A 16,315-nucleotide genomic window follows, 5' to 3' on the forward strand; every position below is an offset into this window, starting at 1 on the left:
CCCCCCCATTCCCTGCTCCCCCTGTCCAGCAGTAGCCCTTCTCCCTTACTTTTACCTCCTCCCTGTCCAGCAGCACCCCCCCATTCCCTGCTCCCCCTGTCCAGCAGTAGCCCTTCTCCCTTACTTTTACCTCCTCCCTGTCCAGCAGCACCCCCCCCCATTCCCTGCTCCCCCTGTCCAGCAGTAGCCCTTCTCCCTTACTTTTACCTCCTCCCTGTCCAGCAGCACCCCCCCATTCCCTGCTCCCCCTGTCCAGCAGTAGCCCTTCTCCCTTACTTTTACCTCCTCCCTGTCCAGCAGCACCCCCCCATTCCCTGCTCCCCCTGTCCAGCAATAGCCCTTCTCCCTTACTTTTACCTCCTCCCTGTCCAGCAGCACCCCCCCCCCCATTCCCTGCTCCCTCTGTCCAGCAGTAGCCCTTCTCCCTTACTTGTACCTTCCCCACTGTCAATTAGGAACTCTTCTCCCTTACCTGCAAACCATGCAGCCTTGGGGCTTTTGGTAGGCCAGGCCACCTTACATTTTAGAAGTCCCCCCCCACCCCATTCCCTGTGCAGAAGGGCAGCAGCATTTCTTTTTCTTTCTGGCCGGCTCCCTTGCCAAATTTCAAAGCTGCGGGCAGCGGCGGCTCCTCGACCGATCCGCGCTTACAACGGCCCCACACTCGCGGTCTGGCTTACTCCCTTACTAAAGCTTTTCGCGGTGGCGGCTCCTCTTGCATCCGGCCCTGTGTCCAAAGCTTCTGCAAAGGCTGGCTCCCATGAAAATGTTATTTTTCTGTTCAAAGCCGAGGCGGCAGCTTCTCTCAAGAGGCACACAAGCGTCGGAAGCCTTGTCTCTGACGTTCTGATGTCAGAGAGGTTTCCGACGCTGGTGCGGCTCTTGAGAGAAGCTGCCGCCACGGCTTTAAACAGAAAAATAACATTTTCATGGGAGCCAGCCTTCGGAGCAGCTTTGGACACAGGGCCCGATGTAAGAGGAGCCGCCACCGCGAAAAACTGTAGTAAGGGAGCCAGCCAGACCGTGAATGCGGGGTCGTTGTAAGCTCACATTCGCACTCTTTCCGGCCACGGACCTACTGATCACAGATCAGAGATCACGGAACACACAGGTAAGAGTGTGCATGTGCAGCTAGGGTTTTATTATATTAGATAAGGGAATGACCAAAGGGGTTTCTCTAGATTAAGCTCCAAGTTTTATGAATCATAGTATATCCTTTGGACTGGCAGTACAGTAAAACCATGGATTGCGAGTAACTTGGAATGCGAGTGTTTTGCAAGATGAGCAAAACGTTTTATTAAATTGTAACCTGATGAACGAGCGAGTCTTGCGATACGAGTGTATACACCCATCAAGTCATTACAACTGAGCCAATGGTTCTTCTCTCTCTGATGCTACGGGAGTGTAGTGACTGTTCTAAACGAGCGAGGTCTTGCGACACAGGTACGTGCAGTATAAGCGCGTCACGTCATCACAACTGAGCCGACGGTTAAAGTTTTTGGATTGTGGAACGAATCATCTGAGTTTCCATTATTTCTTATGGAGAAATTTGCTTTGATATATGAGTGTTTTGGATTACAAGCATGTCTCCGGAACGAATTACGCTCGCAAATCAAGGATTTACTGTATCTCTTACTAGAGCCAACAAACATTGCTGTTATGATGTCACCTGGTGGTTAATAGTAGAACAGCTTCAGTAGAGGGGTTTTTGTTCTTCATTTTCAGTTTTTATTTTATGTTTCCTTGGAATTTATTTCAAGTCAAGAACAAAAATCAGGAGGAAAATAAAAGAATCCATCATCTTTTCCAGGCAAATATCAAATTTTATTTTGGTTGGCAGAAGCCAGAACATTAAAACCTAGTAATTTATGGTATTCCAGTTTTCCCTCAAGGGATAACTCTTCCTACCATTGTCAATGTAAGAACAAGTGTCATCTCTTGTTTCAGAATAGTTTGGGTTAAAAAAAAGTCAACTATAATACTAGGGGGTGCTGAAAAGTTCTCAACCCAACCAACCAACTTCCTAAATTCTGAGCGTTATTTTGCCACCGTAGCAGAAAAGAGGGTTATCTTGTTTCATTCAGTGCCAATTTGCAAAAACACAATTCTCTGTTTTGACATTGTTTCAGATCATTGATTGAATCATATCCATGTCATTCTCTTCTTGGTTGGCCTGAGAACTTATCACCACTAGAGGTCTCTGCAGGCCATTTTGGGTGTAGCACCGGAGTGTCTACTTATCATTAGATGTATTTGCACAATGACCTGGCAGGGAAAGAAAAATAAAGAATAAACTAGCTCCTAGATAACCTGTCCTGCCTTGAATTTCAACTGAAAAGACCTGAGCTACTAAATCCAACTCCCTTTCCCTAGTGTTACTCTGTAAACATTAGATCTTTGGGTTCCACATGTTGAGTCCTTCTTCAGTAGGATGGATTGTCTCTTGCTGTGTGTTTTTAAACACTGGATTTGCCTTTCTCCTTCTTTAGTTTCATGAGATGAAGGTGTGGCCCTGGTTTCCCTCACTGCTAGGTTGAATCTTGGCAGCTCTACAGGTGTCTTATCATGTTAGCATTTATAATATTAACTGTTTTTTGCTGCACAATGCTATCATTCTTGTTTTTTTTCTTCAACTTCATACTAAAACTGATATTAAAAACAGAATCTGTAACTCCCGATTATTTTTATGGAAGAAAGACAAAAACACAGTGCATGTGAGTGCATGTTTATTTGACTCTGACTGTGAAGTTATGAAAACAAAACTCCTGAGAAATGTTAGAAGGCTCACTTCAAACCTTTAGAACCAGTACATGCACAAATGGGATTTGCTCTACAATAAGGCCGCATTCCATTACTCATTGCCTGGAAAGGATGAATCATACAGAAGCCCAGACTGTGTCAGGCCTGGAATATAAAGCGGCTCCACTAGACAGATAGTCATTCCTATTTAAACCATTAGGGGCACCACTGCATAGCACTTCAGGCAGCAGGATTTCAGTACACTTTCCTTTTCCCAAGCTGAGCTCTAAGTCATTTTGAATCAAGTGCACAAGTTAATTTCCTGACAATCAAAAGCTCCTACTTACTTACTTGTAGTAAAATGACACATTTACACTTTGACCTCAGGAAAATTTGCTGCAGGATTCACTCACCTGCATGTTCTCAGCTGCAGCAGTGTAGGGTATGATATTTATATTCGTCCAGCTCTCCTAAATACTACCACTTGGACCCGGGCTCTTCAACATCTTTATAAACGATCTGGACATAGGTATGACGAGTGAGGTGATTAAATTTGTGGGTGATACGAAGTTATTCAGAGTAGTGAAGACACAGGGGGATTGCGAAGATCTGCAACGTGACATAATCTGGCTTGAGGGGTTCATAGACAAAAGCACGCGACGACAAAGGCGCGACGACAACCCAGCGCAGACAACTGAGCGCAAGGTGAAAGCGTGCCGAAGAAAAACAGTATTTTAAGGGGCTCCGACGGGGGGTGTTGGTGGGGAACCCCCCCCCCACACTTAATAGAGATCGCACCGGCGTTGTGGGAGGTTTGGGGGGTTGTAACCCCCCTCATTTACTGGAAACTTAACTTTTTCCCTCTTTTTTAGGGAAAAAGTGAAGTTTTTAGTATAATGTGGGGGGTTACAACCCCCCAAACCCCCCCCATGCCGGTGCAATCTCTTTTAAGTAAAGTGGGGGGTTCCCCCCCACACACACCCCTGTCAGAGCCCTTTAAAATACTGTTTTTCTTCGGTGCGCTTCCGCCTTGTGCTCAGTTGTCTGTGCTGGGTTGTCGCGCGCTTTTGACCTGTCACCGGCTTGAGGAATGGGCATCGACATGGCAGATAAGGTTCAACGTGGATAAGTGTAAAGTGATGCATGTCGGTAACAAAAATCTCATGCACGAATACAGGATGTCCGGGGCGGTACTTGGAGAGACCTCCCAGGAAAGGGACTTGGGAGTTCTGATCGACAAGTCAATGAAGCCGTCCACACAATGTGCGGCGACGGCAAAAAGGGCGAACAGAATGCTAGGAATGATAAAGAAGGGGATCACAAACAGATCAGAGAAGGTTATCATGCCGCTGTACTGGGCCATGGTGCGCCCTCACCTGGAGTACTACGTACAGCACTGGTCGCTGTACATGAAGAAGGACACGGTACTACTCGAAAGGGTCCAGAGAAGAGCGACTAAGATGGTTAAGGAGGTGGAGGAGCTGCCGAACAGCGAAAGATTAGAGAAATTGGGCCTCTTCTCTCTCGAACAGAGGAGATTGAGAGAGGACATGATCGAAACATTCAAAATACTGAAGGGAATAGACTTCGTAGATAAAGACAGACTGTTCACACTCTCCAAGGTAGAGAGAACGAGAGGGCACTCTATAAAGTTGAAAGGGGATAGATTCCATACAAATGTAAGGAAGTTCTTCTTCACCCAAAGAGTGGTAGACAACTGGAACGCTCTTCTGGAGGCAGTTATAGGGGAAAATACCCTCCAGGGATTCAAGACAAAGTTGGACAGGTTCCTGCTAAACTGGAACGTACGTAGGTGAGGCTGGTCTTTGACCTGGGGCCGCCGCGTGAGCAGACTGCTGGGCACGATGGACCACTGGTCTGACCCAGCAGCGGCAAATCTTATGTTCTTATGTACTGCTATTTATCATTTCTATGGCACTGAAAGGCTGTATGCATTGAATAGATAGTCCCTGCTCAGAAGAGTTTACAATCTAATTTGGACAGACAGACAGGACATCTCAGGGTTGGTAAAAGGTTAACTACGAGGTTCAAAGCTGATTACAAGAAATGAATATTTAACAGACAATGATCGCAATAGTCAATAACAGGAAATTATTGTAATATAGATTTTCTAAATAAACCACGTATTCAGTTTTTGGGGGTTTTTTTGGTTATTAAAAAGAAAAACACGTAGGAAGACAAAGGGGTCCTTTTACTAAGGTGTGATAGCCATATTAGCGCGCCTTAGACCCTGACGCTTGAACTCAGACTCAAATCTCTGTTTTCCATATTCAAGAAACAACTTAAGACCTGGCTATTTCAACTTCCCTGTCATCTCCCTACACAGCCCGCAGTGCCTTAAGCCGCCACCTGCGTTCCTGTATCCTTCTTCTCTCTCCTTACCTCTGCCTTCTTCATGCTCTCTTAGACTCAACATTGTAAAACCATGACTGGCAATAAATCAAGCCTTGGTTAACGAGCAAATAAATGTCATTATGTTTTGAAACAGCGCAGCTAACTTCCCGTAAACTTCACAAAGCATCTACAGAATCAAATCACGGAAGAAAACCCTTTTGGAAAAGAACATGGCGCGGATTTTACCATTTAAAATTATCCCATTTGATTAAAGGACCTGCAGCCCTATAGGTAAAGGTTTATGCATGCATCATTTTTTTTAGGAGGGGGAGGGGAGATGTAAAGTTGCAAAATTATGCTAATAGGCTCTCTGGGAAGCTTTTCGCACCATTTTGTTCCTGCTTTTACTCAAAACCTACACCTGTCCCTATGTTTTTAAGAGCCTGTGATTCCCAACCCCCTCTTTACAAAGGGGCGCTATGCCTTTTTAGCTCGTGCTAAACACTGACACATGCATGTTATCCTATGGATGCGTTAGCATTGATTCCGCGCTAAAACGCCTAGATCGCCTTTGTTAAAAAAAGGGCCTAAAAATCAGTGTTTATGGATCATAATGTGCCTTATTTACTCTTAGTCGCTTTCTCGCAGGGACATCTCTTTTGTCAGAAGAGAAAGTCACCAAGGGGGCGGAGCTAAATATCCCCTTAGCTGCTCATAACACCTTGGGCCGGTTTAACCATTAGGCAAGACTAAGCAGTCGCCTAGGGTGGCAAAGAGCGGATGCCTTCAATAGTCCACTCATAAAACTCAAATTTACCATAAACCTGTACTTTTAGCCACAGGGAGAGCGGGCAATTTCCAAACCAGCCAATTTACCCAGATAAAAGGCATTTTTGCAAATTGCCCTCATGGAGTAATTATATAGGAAATATTTGAGCACGTGATGTCCAATTATACGTTTATAAAGGGCTGTTCTGGGGAGGAGGTAATCATGTATCTAATTTTCAGGGGAGGGGTTGCCAAGGGGCTTCAAAAATGAATTGAAGGTGCGATGCGAGGCTGAAGATTCACCCAGGCACTTACTATTCTCGCACCGACCCTGACGGCATCCAATTTGCAGCTGGGACTAAAATATCTTGGGCCTGATATCTCTGGGCGTTTTTCTGTCTGACGAGGTGAAAGATTTCACTTTCCTGGGTGAAGCCAGACTCATGCCAGAAACCATGGCAACACCGTAGGAGTAGCCGTTCCCACAAGCCCTTGATGTTGAAAAGCGTGTGGGGGAGGCAAACTGGACTTCAGCCCTGTCCTTTCACCTGGGATCCATTCCAGCCCCCAAAATAGCTGCGGTACAGAATCCCAGATATGACCACATGACCCAAACAAAATAAGATAATCGTCCTTATTTTTTCTCCGTTGTCCTGGTGCCAGAGCACTGGTCTAAGGCTTCGGGGGGGACCTTGGCATCGAGGCAGCAGACCTGCAGCCTTGCATGGAGCAGAGGTGCTCGTCTCTTGCAAAAGACTGAAGGTTTTGCTTGTATCGCAGGGCCACCCATCTGATTTCGAACATTTGGGGGGTTTTTGGACTCCAAATACATTTGCAGCTTCATAGAGGGGTGAACAGACAGCGTGAGGACACCACCACTGACCTGTCCAACATCGGACGGCAGCTGCAGCCAAGTTTGGAGACCCTCCCTTCCAGAAACTTGAAGTGCTGTACAAACCAGCTGCTAACATCTGTCCGAAACCCACAAAACTGAGGTAAGTTCTGGGAGGGCAAGAGCCTCTCTAGGGGATTCCAGCCTTTGTAACAAAATCTTTCCCAAATAGGGCCAGAGCTGTGGTAATTCTCTGTGGTCTCTCGGCTGCTATTAAAGTCTCGCTAAGTCCAGTTGTGGCCATCTATAGGCAGCATTCAGACCCCTCCCCCCTGCTATTTTAAGGGTGTTCAATCTAGGACTTTATGTTCTCGTTCTTTGTCATTTATTTTTACCTCCATTTGGAATGAATTAGCAGCTAATTGAAGAATGGCGTAGCAAGGATGAGTGGCGTCCCTCCCTCACCTTTTTTCCACCCCCCTTTAATTTTCCTGGTGTGAGCCACATCACGAACTCGCTGCCCGCGTCATGTCGGCTCTCTCTCTCTCTCTGATGTCACTTTCTAGGCGTGGGACCCGGACGTGACATCAGAGAGAGCCGGCACTGACGCGGGCAGCGAGTTCGTGATACTGTCCGTGCCGGGAAAATGAAGGAGGTTCGAGGGAAGGGAAGGGGCCTACACACGCGGCGGGGGGGCGGAGAGGAGGGCAGGTGCTGGAGCCCCCACCATGACGGCGCCCGGAAGAGACCACGCCCCCCCCTTACTACACCTCTGTGTACACATCTTATCAAATATTTTGCAAATATTTAATCACTTCTAGAGTGATCAACTTAGGGGTCCTTTTACTAAGGCACGCTAGTGCGTTTTTGCGTGCTCTAAATGCTAACGCGTCCATTATATCCCAGCGCACTTTAGTAAAAAGTCCCCTTAATACTATACTATTGTTTTTGTGTTAATAATTCTTATTGTGATCTGCTTCAAGCCCTTTACAGCGGTCGTGGACAATGCTGTATAACAAGACGAACGATTAAACCAGATTAGATTTGATTAACTTGTATAAAATTAGAAATAACCATATCAGAAAGGGGGGGGGGTATTGGAGCAGTCTGTACTGTATTCATTGAATGAACCAGACTGCGCGCAGGTGCGCCTGACTGAGACCTATAGCTGTATATTAATGTCCTCGCCTGACTGTTATTTCAGAAGTCTGATGGGGTATATTCGCATGCCGTCATTTTTGGTTTCTGACATGACTATTAATCTTAGAGCAGGTGCTGCCTGTCTCTGGCTTCCATCAAAGTCTCCAGATGGACGAATTAGGATTTAATCTACGCCAGTTCCAAGATGCTTGGGATTCATTCCATTTTGACTTTTTTGAGGCACAATTATAGCTGTCCCCAAATTCATGCTACACTTAATAGTTCTGACGGCCATCTTTGACCTGCGTTCTGGAGCTAGGACGAGGACAGATTCGGACTGCAGGGTCACTGCAGAGCGTCATTAGATCAGGTCACGTGAAATCCCCCTGCTCTCCATCCCTCCCCCCCCCCACCCGATCCAAACCAAACTGGAAACGCAAATCAAGCAAAAACTTTTTTTTAAAAATCGTAACAAATTCAAAGAATTTGGATTTTGAGAGTTGGTTCCGCTTCTGCTTGACGAAGCAATCTGCAAAGCTTATCTATTTCAGCCTGCTTTGTAAGCCAATTATTATTCCATTCTATATATTTATTTATTGTTTCATGAAATTCATAGGTTACCAATCTAGGGAACAAGGGAGTCAAAATTGAACCATCAACCACAAATACTCCCCAGTTGTGTTGAAACTGGAACAAAGAATTCCAGTTTGTTAAAAATCTATTCACTCCTCGGGACCCTTCTATAAACATAGAAACATAGAATATGATGGCAGAAAAGGGCCAAAGCCCAACAAATCTGCCCGCTCTAAAGACCCTCCCCCTAAGTTCTTCCTTGAAATGATCCCATGTGCTTATCCCATTTTTTTCTTAAAATCTAGCATGCTGCTGGCCTCAATTACCTGCAGTGGAAGATCATTCCAGTGATCAACCACCCTTTCGGTGAAAAAATACTTCCTGGTGTCACTATGAAATCTCCCACCCCTAACTTTCAACGGATGCCCTCTTGTTGCCGTAGGTCCTTTAAGGAAAAAGATTTCTTCTACCTCAATACGGCCAGTTACATATTTGAACGTCTCTATCATATCTCCCCTCTCTCTGCATTCCTCGAGTGAGTACAGCTGCAACTCACCTATGTATATAAAGAGGGGTAAAGGACTCTGACAGGTTATCACTTTGGGAGGAACCTCATGGGCATAAAAATCTCCACCTCACAAAAGCCGTCTCTTCTCAAACTTTTCAATTGTCTTTTTTTTGTTGTTGTTGTTCATCACAATTAAACTGGGTTCAATTCCCCACTGTCGCTCCATTGCCCCAGGAACAAAATGTAGACTGTGAGCTTACGAGGGGGGACAGAGAAAATGGCAACACATATAAAAGTGAACCACAGAAAGGCAGTATATCAAACCCGTGACCCTTGACCCCTCAGGAGAAAAAGCACCTTTCTGCATGACTTTGACTAGAGGCTGGTTTTATCCACAAGAAATTGTTAACACTGAATTTAAAAAACAAAAACCATATTTACATTCAGATTACAAACCTTACATTTGGTTGAGGAATCCCAGAGCTGTCACAGAATTGCAATCCTTTGTCTTCTGGGTTGATAGTGTCCCTTTTCTCTTTAAATCCTTGATACCTTTGAATCTATCTCTAGATAGATGCTACGATGCTGCCTTGCCCTGCCGCCATCTATCCCAGTCACCGTACTAACAATCTTTAGCTAAAGGCCGTAGACCACAACTTCCTCCAGAACCTTTTCCATGTGCACCTTTAATCTGGCCAGAAGGGGTCAACGCTGAGCCAAGGCGAAAACTCCATCTCTCTCAGGGGAAGGGAGCTCTGTCTCTAGCATCCTCAAGCTCACTTGGTCCTGGAAGATAAAAGGCCTGAGACAGGAATCAAACTCAGGTCCTCCTAGTGACACTGCACTGCCCTGCTATAGATCAGTCAAGCTTGACCCTAGCAAACTTTCTTAGAGAAATCGCAACTGCAGTTCCATGGGCCGAGACTGCAACCCTAACCCCACATAGACACACTGCTCTCAAGTATTTCCCTCAATTCTGATCCCTCATGTGTGAGGTTTCATCTGCTCTTGAAAATGGGAAGGGATTTTCAGACTCTCTTGGCTCTCGAAGGGTTAAGTGGCCCTCTCGCACTCCACCCACCTCCCAAGCCAGTGTTCCTCCTCATTGGAATGCAGCGCTGTGAACTTTAGTCTCCCCGGGGTGTATCTGAGGCAGAAGGATGCCAAGACTTTTGCTGCCAAGAGAGTTGCTTCAGAATGTCGATGGCAGAAGAATGCCACAGGGAATCAGGAAGTAGAGTACAGAGCACACCTGCCAGCAGGCCGAGCAGCCAAGGCACAGGGTTTACTTGGGAGATCTCACCAGGGCCAGCCCTAGACACGATGGGGCCCAGGACAAATGCGAGGGAAAGGTCCCCAAAGCTTGCCTACAGGCTGTCCCTCTTTCAAGGTTAGGCAGGTTTGGGGCCCCCAGTAACACAGGGGCCCAGGGGACCTCCATCTGCGCATGCACAGATCCTGAGGTGCGGGATTTCCAAAACTCGGACAAACTGTCGAGTTTTGGCAATACCTCCGGCACCCACACAGTCCTCTAAAAAGAAGACATGTCCGGATTTTCCTGGGCTTCTGCTAACCCAAATAAATGTGCATTAACTCATGTTAATGAGATCCTAAGTTTTTACATGAGGCACTGGAGGGTGATATGACATGCCCTAAACTAAGCTACGAGGTCAATGAGTAAGTGCTGGGATTTGAACTCTGATGTCCATGGTTCACAGCCTACGAGGGGGCTGCTGAAAAGTTCTCAGGCCAACCAAGAAGAGAATGAGGTGGATGGGGTTCAATCGATGATCTGAAACGATATCAAAACCAGAGAATTTTGTTTCTGCAGATTGGAACTTAATGAAATAAAATAACCCTCTTTTCAGCTACGGTGGCAAAATAACGCTCAGAATTTAGGACGTTGGTAGGTTGGGCTGAGAACTTTTCGGCCCCCCCCCCCCTGCCCCTCTTCGAGCTCTAACTAAGCTACCCCTCCATTGGTACAATGCTACAGTAAGGTTTTGAAATCATTGGACCATTAACATGATTAGCAAATGTAAAGATAGGACACTTCCTTGTACCCTAGTCCTAGTGTGAAATGAAATATCTCAAGCGCTGCATCTGTTGTCAATACAGCCTTCCTGTCTGTTTGTCCTTCCATCCACCCCTGTGGCACAACCAGAAACAGGATAGTGGATGTCCCCCTGAGACCACCTGAATCTGGTCCTTTTGTAAACACGTGAGCCCCAAATTCATCCCTTTGAAGTACAATATATAACTTTTAAAACGTGTTCTATTTTTCTAGTGATTTTTCTTGTTATAGTTTTCTAGTAATGAGAGATTTCAGAGTCTGCCCTAAATATGAGATCTCTTAATAGGCAACACTTAAGACTGTTAATATTTCTGGATAGGGTTACCAGATTTTACATATGTAAAATCCGGACCGCCCCTAGAGCCGCCCCCCCAGGTCCACCCATCCCTCCCTCATTATGCCAACACCACGCTCCAGCCTCGCCCCTGCCCCCCTCAGTCTGCTCGGCTCGGACGGGAGGACATCTGTGCATGCCCCTCCTGATGTGATTTGCTTTTCCAAAATCCAGACAAAGTGCCGGGTTTTGAAAAACCGTCCAGACGCCTGGACATGGCCTTCTTAAAAGAGGACATGTCCGGGTAAATCCAGAAGTCTGGTAGCCCTATTTCTGGATGAATATTTACTTATGATAAGAACATAAGAGACGCCGCTGCTGGGTCAGACCAGTGGTCCATCGTGCCCAGCAGTCCGCTCACGTGGCGGCCCTCTGGTCAAAGACCAGTGCCCTGAGACCAGCCCTACCAGCGCACGTTCTTGTTCAGCAGGAACTTGTCTAACTTTGTCTTGAATCCCTGAAGGGTGTTTTCCCCTATAACAGCCTCTGGAAGGGCGTTCCAGCTTTCTACCACTCTCTGGGTGAAGAAGAACTTCCTCACATTTGTACGGAATCTATCCCCTTTTAACTTTAGAGAGTGCCCTCTCGTTCTCCCTACCTTGGAGAGGTTGAACAACCTGTCTTTATCTACTTTGTCTTGAATCCCTGGAGGGGACAGACTCCGGAAGAGAGTTCCAGTTTTCTATCACTCTCTGGGTGAAGAAGAACTTCCTTACGTTTCTACGGAATCTATCCCCTTTCAATTTTAGAGAATGCCCTCTCGTTCTCCCTACCTTGGAGAGGGTGAACAACCTGTCCTTATCTACTAAGTCTATCCCCTTCAGTACCTTGAATGTTTCAATCATGTCCCCTCTCAGTCTCCTCTTTTCAAGGGAGAAGAGGCCCAGTTTCTCTAACCTTTCGCTGTACAGCAGCTCCTCCAACCCCTTAACCGTCTTAGTCGCTCTTCTCTGGACCCTTTCGAGTAGTACCGTGTCCTTCTTCATGTACGGCGACCAGTGCTGTAAGTACATGAAGAAGGACACTTGATGTAGCTTGTTTTTATGGATTTTGAGCCTGGCACAGTTTTGGTTCTGAGTTAGAGTAAGCGCTTCATGCATGAAACAGAAGACAGATGCTGGGTTGCATCCGTAGAAGTTTCGTCAGCAGAAAGCCTGCTGTCATAATGCCACTGTACAGGACCATGGTGAGACCTCATCTGGAATACTGCGTGCAATTCTGGAAGCCACATTACCGCAAAGACGTGCAGAGGGTTGAGTCGGTCCAAAGGATGGCCACCAGAATGGTCTCAGGGCTTAAAGGTCTCTCGTACGAAGCAAGACTAAACAATTTTCAGCTCTACACTCTTGAGGAACGCAGGGAGAGGGGAGACATGATTGAGACGTTTAAATACGTTACTGGACGTATAGAAGTGGAAGATAACATTTTCCTTCTCAGAGGCCCCTCAACCACAAGGGGGCACCCGCTCAAACTCAAGGGCGGGAAATTTCACGGCGACACCAGGAAGTATTTCTTCACGGAGCGAGTGATTGATCAATGGAACAAGCTTCCAGTACAGGTAATCGAGGCCAGCAGCGTGCCAGATTTTAAGAATAAATGGGACGCCCATGTGGGATCACTACGTGGGTCAGGGCAAAACATTGGCTAATCTTAAGGGGAGGGTCTATAGAGTGGGCAGACTTGATGGGCCTTGGCCCTTTTCTGCCGTCATCTTTCTATGTTTCTATGTTCTAAGACATGCCCAGGAGTCACAGAGCATAAGATTAGGTCGCAAAAACGCGCACACAGGGTCTCGCACTGTTCCGCCTCTGGCCCCGCCCCCACAACCCTCCTCTCTTCTTTGTGACCTGCTCCGGCCGCGTCTGCAGGGCCTAGAGCATGAAGGAGGGGTGTCCCAGTTTCCGGACACCTTCAGAAGTTTGCACCCCAGCCCCGCATCATGCTTGTAATTAAACTTTGGAAAATCCATGCTAACACAGGCATCTCCAGGCTCCTTGTAGCTTCTTAATTCCATGTAAAAGATATGTACAGTGAAAGCAGATGCATTTCTGCATCTTTCTAGTTTTCCATGGATGCATTTTGAAGCACCTAGAAGACTCCAGGTTTAGACAGGAAAATGAACCCGTGTCCAGAAGTCCAACTTAACCAATGTCAGATCCCCCCTCCCCCCCATGACCGAAAAGTCAGAAAAATGTGGTTTCCTAAACAGAGCTTGAAAATGCATCCATGGATAACTAGAAAGATGCAGAAATGCATTTGCTTTCACTAAATGTCTTTTGCATGGAATTAAGAAGCTACAAGCATTATCAGTGCCTGGAGATGCCTGTGTTAGCGTGGATTTTCAAAGCACGATGCAGGGCTGGGGCGCAAACTCCTGAAGGTGTCCTAAAACTGGGCCGCCCCTCCTTCATTCTCTGAGGACAACCCAACGCCGCTCTCCAGTCCTGCCCCACGGAAGCGTAACTTGGGCTCTGGCAAGGCGCTGAGCTGGTCCGGCTCCTAGCGGTCAACTCTAGGTGGCTGCGCCAGTGGCCGCTTTCCAACGTGACGCCTGATTTGTAGTCCTAGGGCATCACTAGCCACTTGCCTGGACCAGCTCATCCTTAGTCCCGATGGAGTCTAGTCGAAGAGCCATGGCTGTGCAGATCAGCCACTGCTTTGATCTGGCCATTGTGACATCGTTTGGAATTATTCCTGTATTATGCGCGTGTCACAGCTTGTCCCCCCTCGCCCTAGCACAGTGATAAAGCAAGCTCTGCACTTCTCATGGCTTCAGCAGCACAGCAGAGCAGACGAGGCTTTCAGGGGAGGTGAAACCTGCTGACATCAGCTCCTCCTCCCTGCGACAGTCCACTGCGTATCATTTCCCTCCTGACACTACACAATCAGCCCATTAGGCCTCTCTGTAGCGCTTGAGCCACAGATATGTACCAGCTGTCTGATATCATAATTGTAGCCGAGTTTCTCATTCATTGTCTGATCATCTGCGCCCGTCTATCTCAGAGAGCGTGAGGGAGAGAAAGAGCACGGTCTGGACGAATGACAAGAGTTACCGAACTGAGGTAGGATTCTCAACCAGATGCGTGATTGAACTAGAAGGGAAATGTAATCCTCAGAAAGATAGCCGAAAGGTATTTGGCAAGCTCACCAGGGAAAATGAGGGAACCGGCGCTGGGACCTGGCACCTTATGCCTTCCTTAGCAACAACCCGGGAATCTTCATATCTCTTTTATATCCCTCCTTAGCCAGGGATGCTGCAGCCATGCAGGGTTGGCCCTAAGCATGAACCCTACTGGTTTATGAGATGCAGCAGACAGGCCTCGAGCCGCTTCAGAAACTGGCTACCGTCAGTGAGCGGAAGGCTATGAACAGGTCTCATCTGGTGCCCCTGTGAGAAAGAAGAGTACCTTCGACGCTTTTCTTATGCACTGGGTTGCCACGGAAGGAAAAAGGGATACGAAGCACAGGCACGATACGAGAGCAATTCCAGTAATCCTGAGCAAATACCTCAATCAGCTCCAGGCACCGAAGCTTTAATAAGGCAACATCTTTCATGGGCTGCGGTCGCCATAAAAGCAATTAAAATGCTAGGGGTTCATTGAAAAGGGACAGAGAGCCAAACTGAGGACAGGATTATGTCTCTATGTATAATAATAATAATAACTTTATTTTTTTATACCGCAATACCACAAAACAGTTCCGAGCGGTTTACAGGAGAAGAGACCGTATGTCCTGGTGCGACCACATGTTCACTACTGTGCACGGTTCTGGTCACCCGATCTCAGAAAGGCTACGGCGGAACTAGAAAGAGTTAGTAACATAGTAGATGACGGCAGATAAAGACCCGAATGGTCCATCCAGTCTGCCCAACCTGATTCAATTTAATTTTTTTTTTTTTTTTTCTTCTTAGCTATTTCTGGGCGAGAATCCAAAGCTTTACCCGTTACTGTGCTTGAGTTCAGAGAAGGATGAGAAAAAAGGGCAGTAGCACCGCCACGGGGCCCACCCATAATTATGACACACTTGTTATGGCTGACAGGAATCCTTCGCTGCCAATTCCAGACTCCGTCCCTTCTGTCTCGCTGTACCTTATGCCTAGAACAGACTGCAGGCTCTTTCTCTTGCAATATTCAAATTCAAGCTAAAAGTCCACTTTTTTTTAGGCTGCTTTTGGCCCCTAACTCCCACTCGCCGTAAAATTACCCATGTCCATCCTTTCATTCTCTGCAAAAAAAAATCCCCAACCCCTATATGTCCTGTCTGTCCAAATTAGATTGTAAGCTCTTCTGAGCAGGGACCATCTAATGATATATAGTAGCAGCGGTAGTATTCTGTATAATGACAAGTTTTCTGTAGAGTTCCGTGTTGACCTATAACCCCCACCCCCACACGCACGCTAGACCCTACCAGATTCCAGGTTAATAGTGTACAACAGGGGATCTGAATGCATTCTTTTGGACAAACCTAGCCAATCTGGTTTTCAAAAATATTTATAATGAACATGCAAGTGCATGAGTCGAGTCTCTTTCATTTGAAAGGAAACTCTGCAATGTGAGGGCATAGGATGGAGTTAAGAGGTGATAGGCTCCGGAGTAATCTGAGGTAATATTTTTCTACAGAAAGGGTGGTAGATGCGTGGAACAGTCTAGAGACTGTATCGGCATTCAAAAGGGCCTTGGATAGGCACACAGAATCTCTTAGAGAGAGGAAGAGATAATGGTGACTGCGGATGGGCCATTTGGCCTTTATCTGAAACATAGAAACATAGAATATGATGGCAGAAAAGGGCCATAGCCCATCAAGTCTGCCCACTCTAATGCCGTCATGTTTCTAAGAACATAAGAAATGCCGCTGCTGGGTCAGACCGGTGGTCCATCGTACCCACCAGGTCAAAGACCAGCGCTCTAAACGAGTCCAGCCTCACTTGCGTACGTTCCAGTTTAGCAGGAACTTGTCCAACTTTGTCTTGAATCCCTGGAGGGTGTTTTCTCC

General features: G+C 46.7%; 1 protein-coding gene across 3 annotated transcripts in view; it reads left to right on the top strand.

Annotated features, from left to right (window-relative positions):
- The first annotated feature begins 6,546 nt into the window (after positions 1–6,546).
- Positions 6,547–16,315, top strand: part of FGF1 (fibroblast growth factor 1) — a 55,958-nt gene continuing 46,189 nt past the window's right edge. For 2 of the 3 annotated variants that reach the window (XM_033927668.1, XM_033927670.1), the window contains exon 1: positions 6,547–6,857. The gene's annotated coding sequence lies outside the window, so the exon portion shown is untranslated. Of the gene's footprint in view, positions 6,858–14,234; positions 14,386–16,315 lie in introns of those variants that run through there. The other variant, XM_033927669.1, reaches the window with a different exon arrangement.

Source organism: Geotrypetes seraphini, chromosome 18 (assembly GCF_902459505.1).
Source record: "Geotrypetes seraphini chromosome 18, aGeoSer1.1, whole genome shotgun sequence".
Classification (NCBI taxonomy): Eukaryota; Metazoa; Chordata; class Amphibia; order Gymnophiona; family Dermophiidae; genus Geotrypetes; species Geotrypetes seraphini.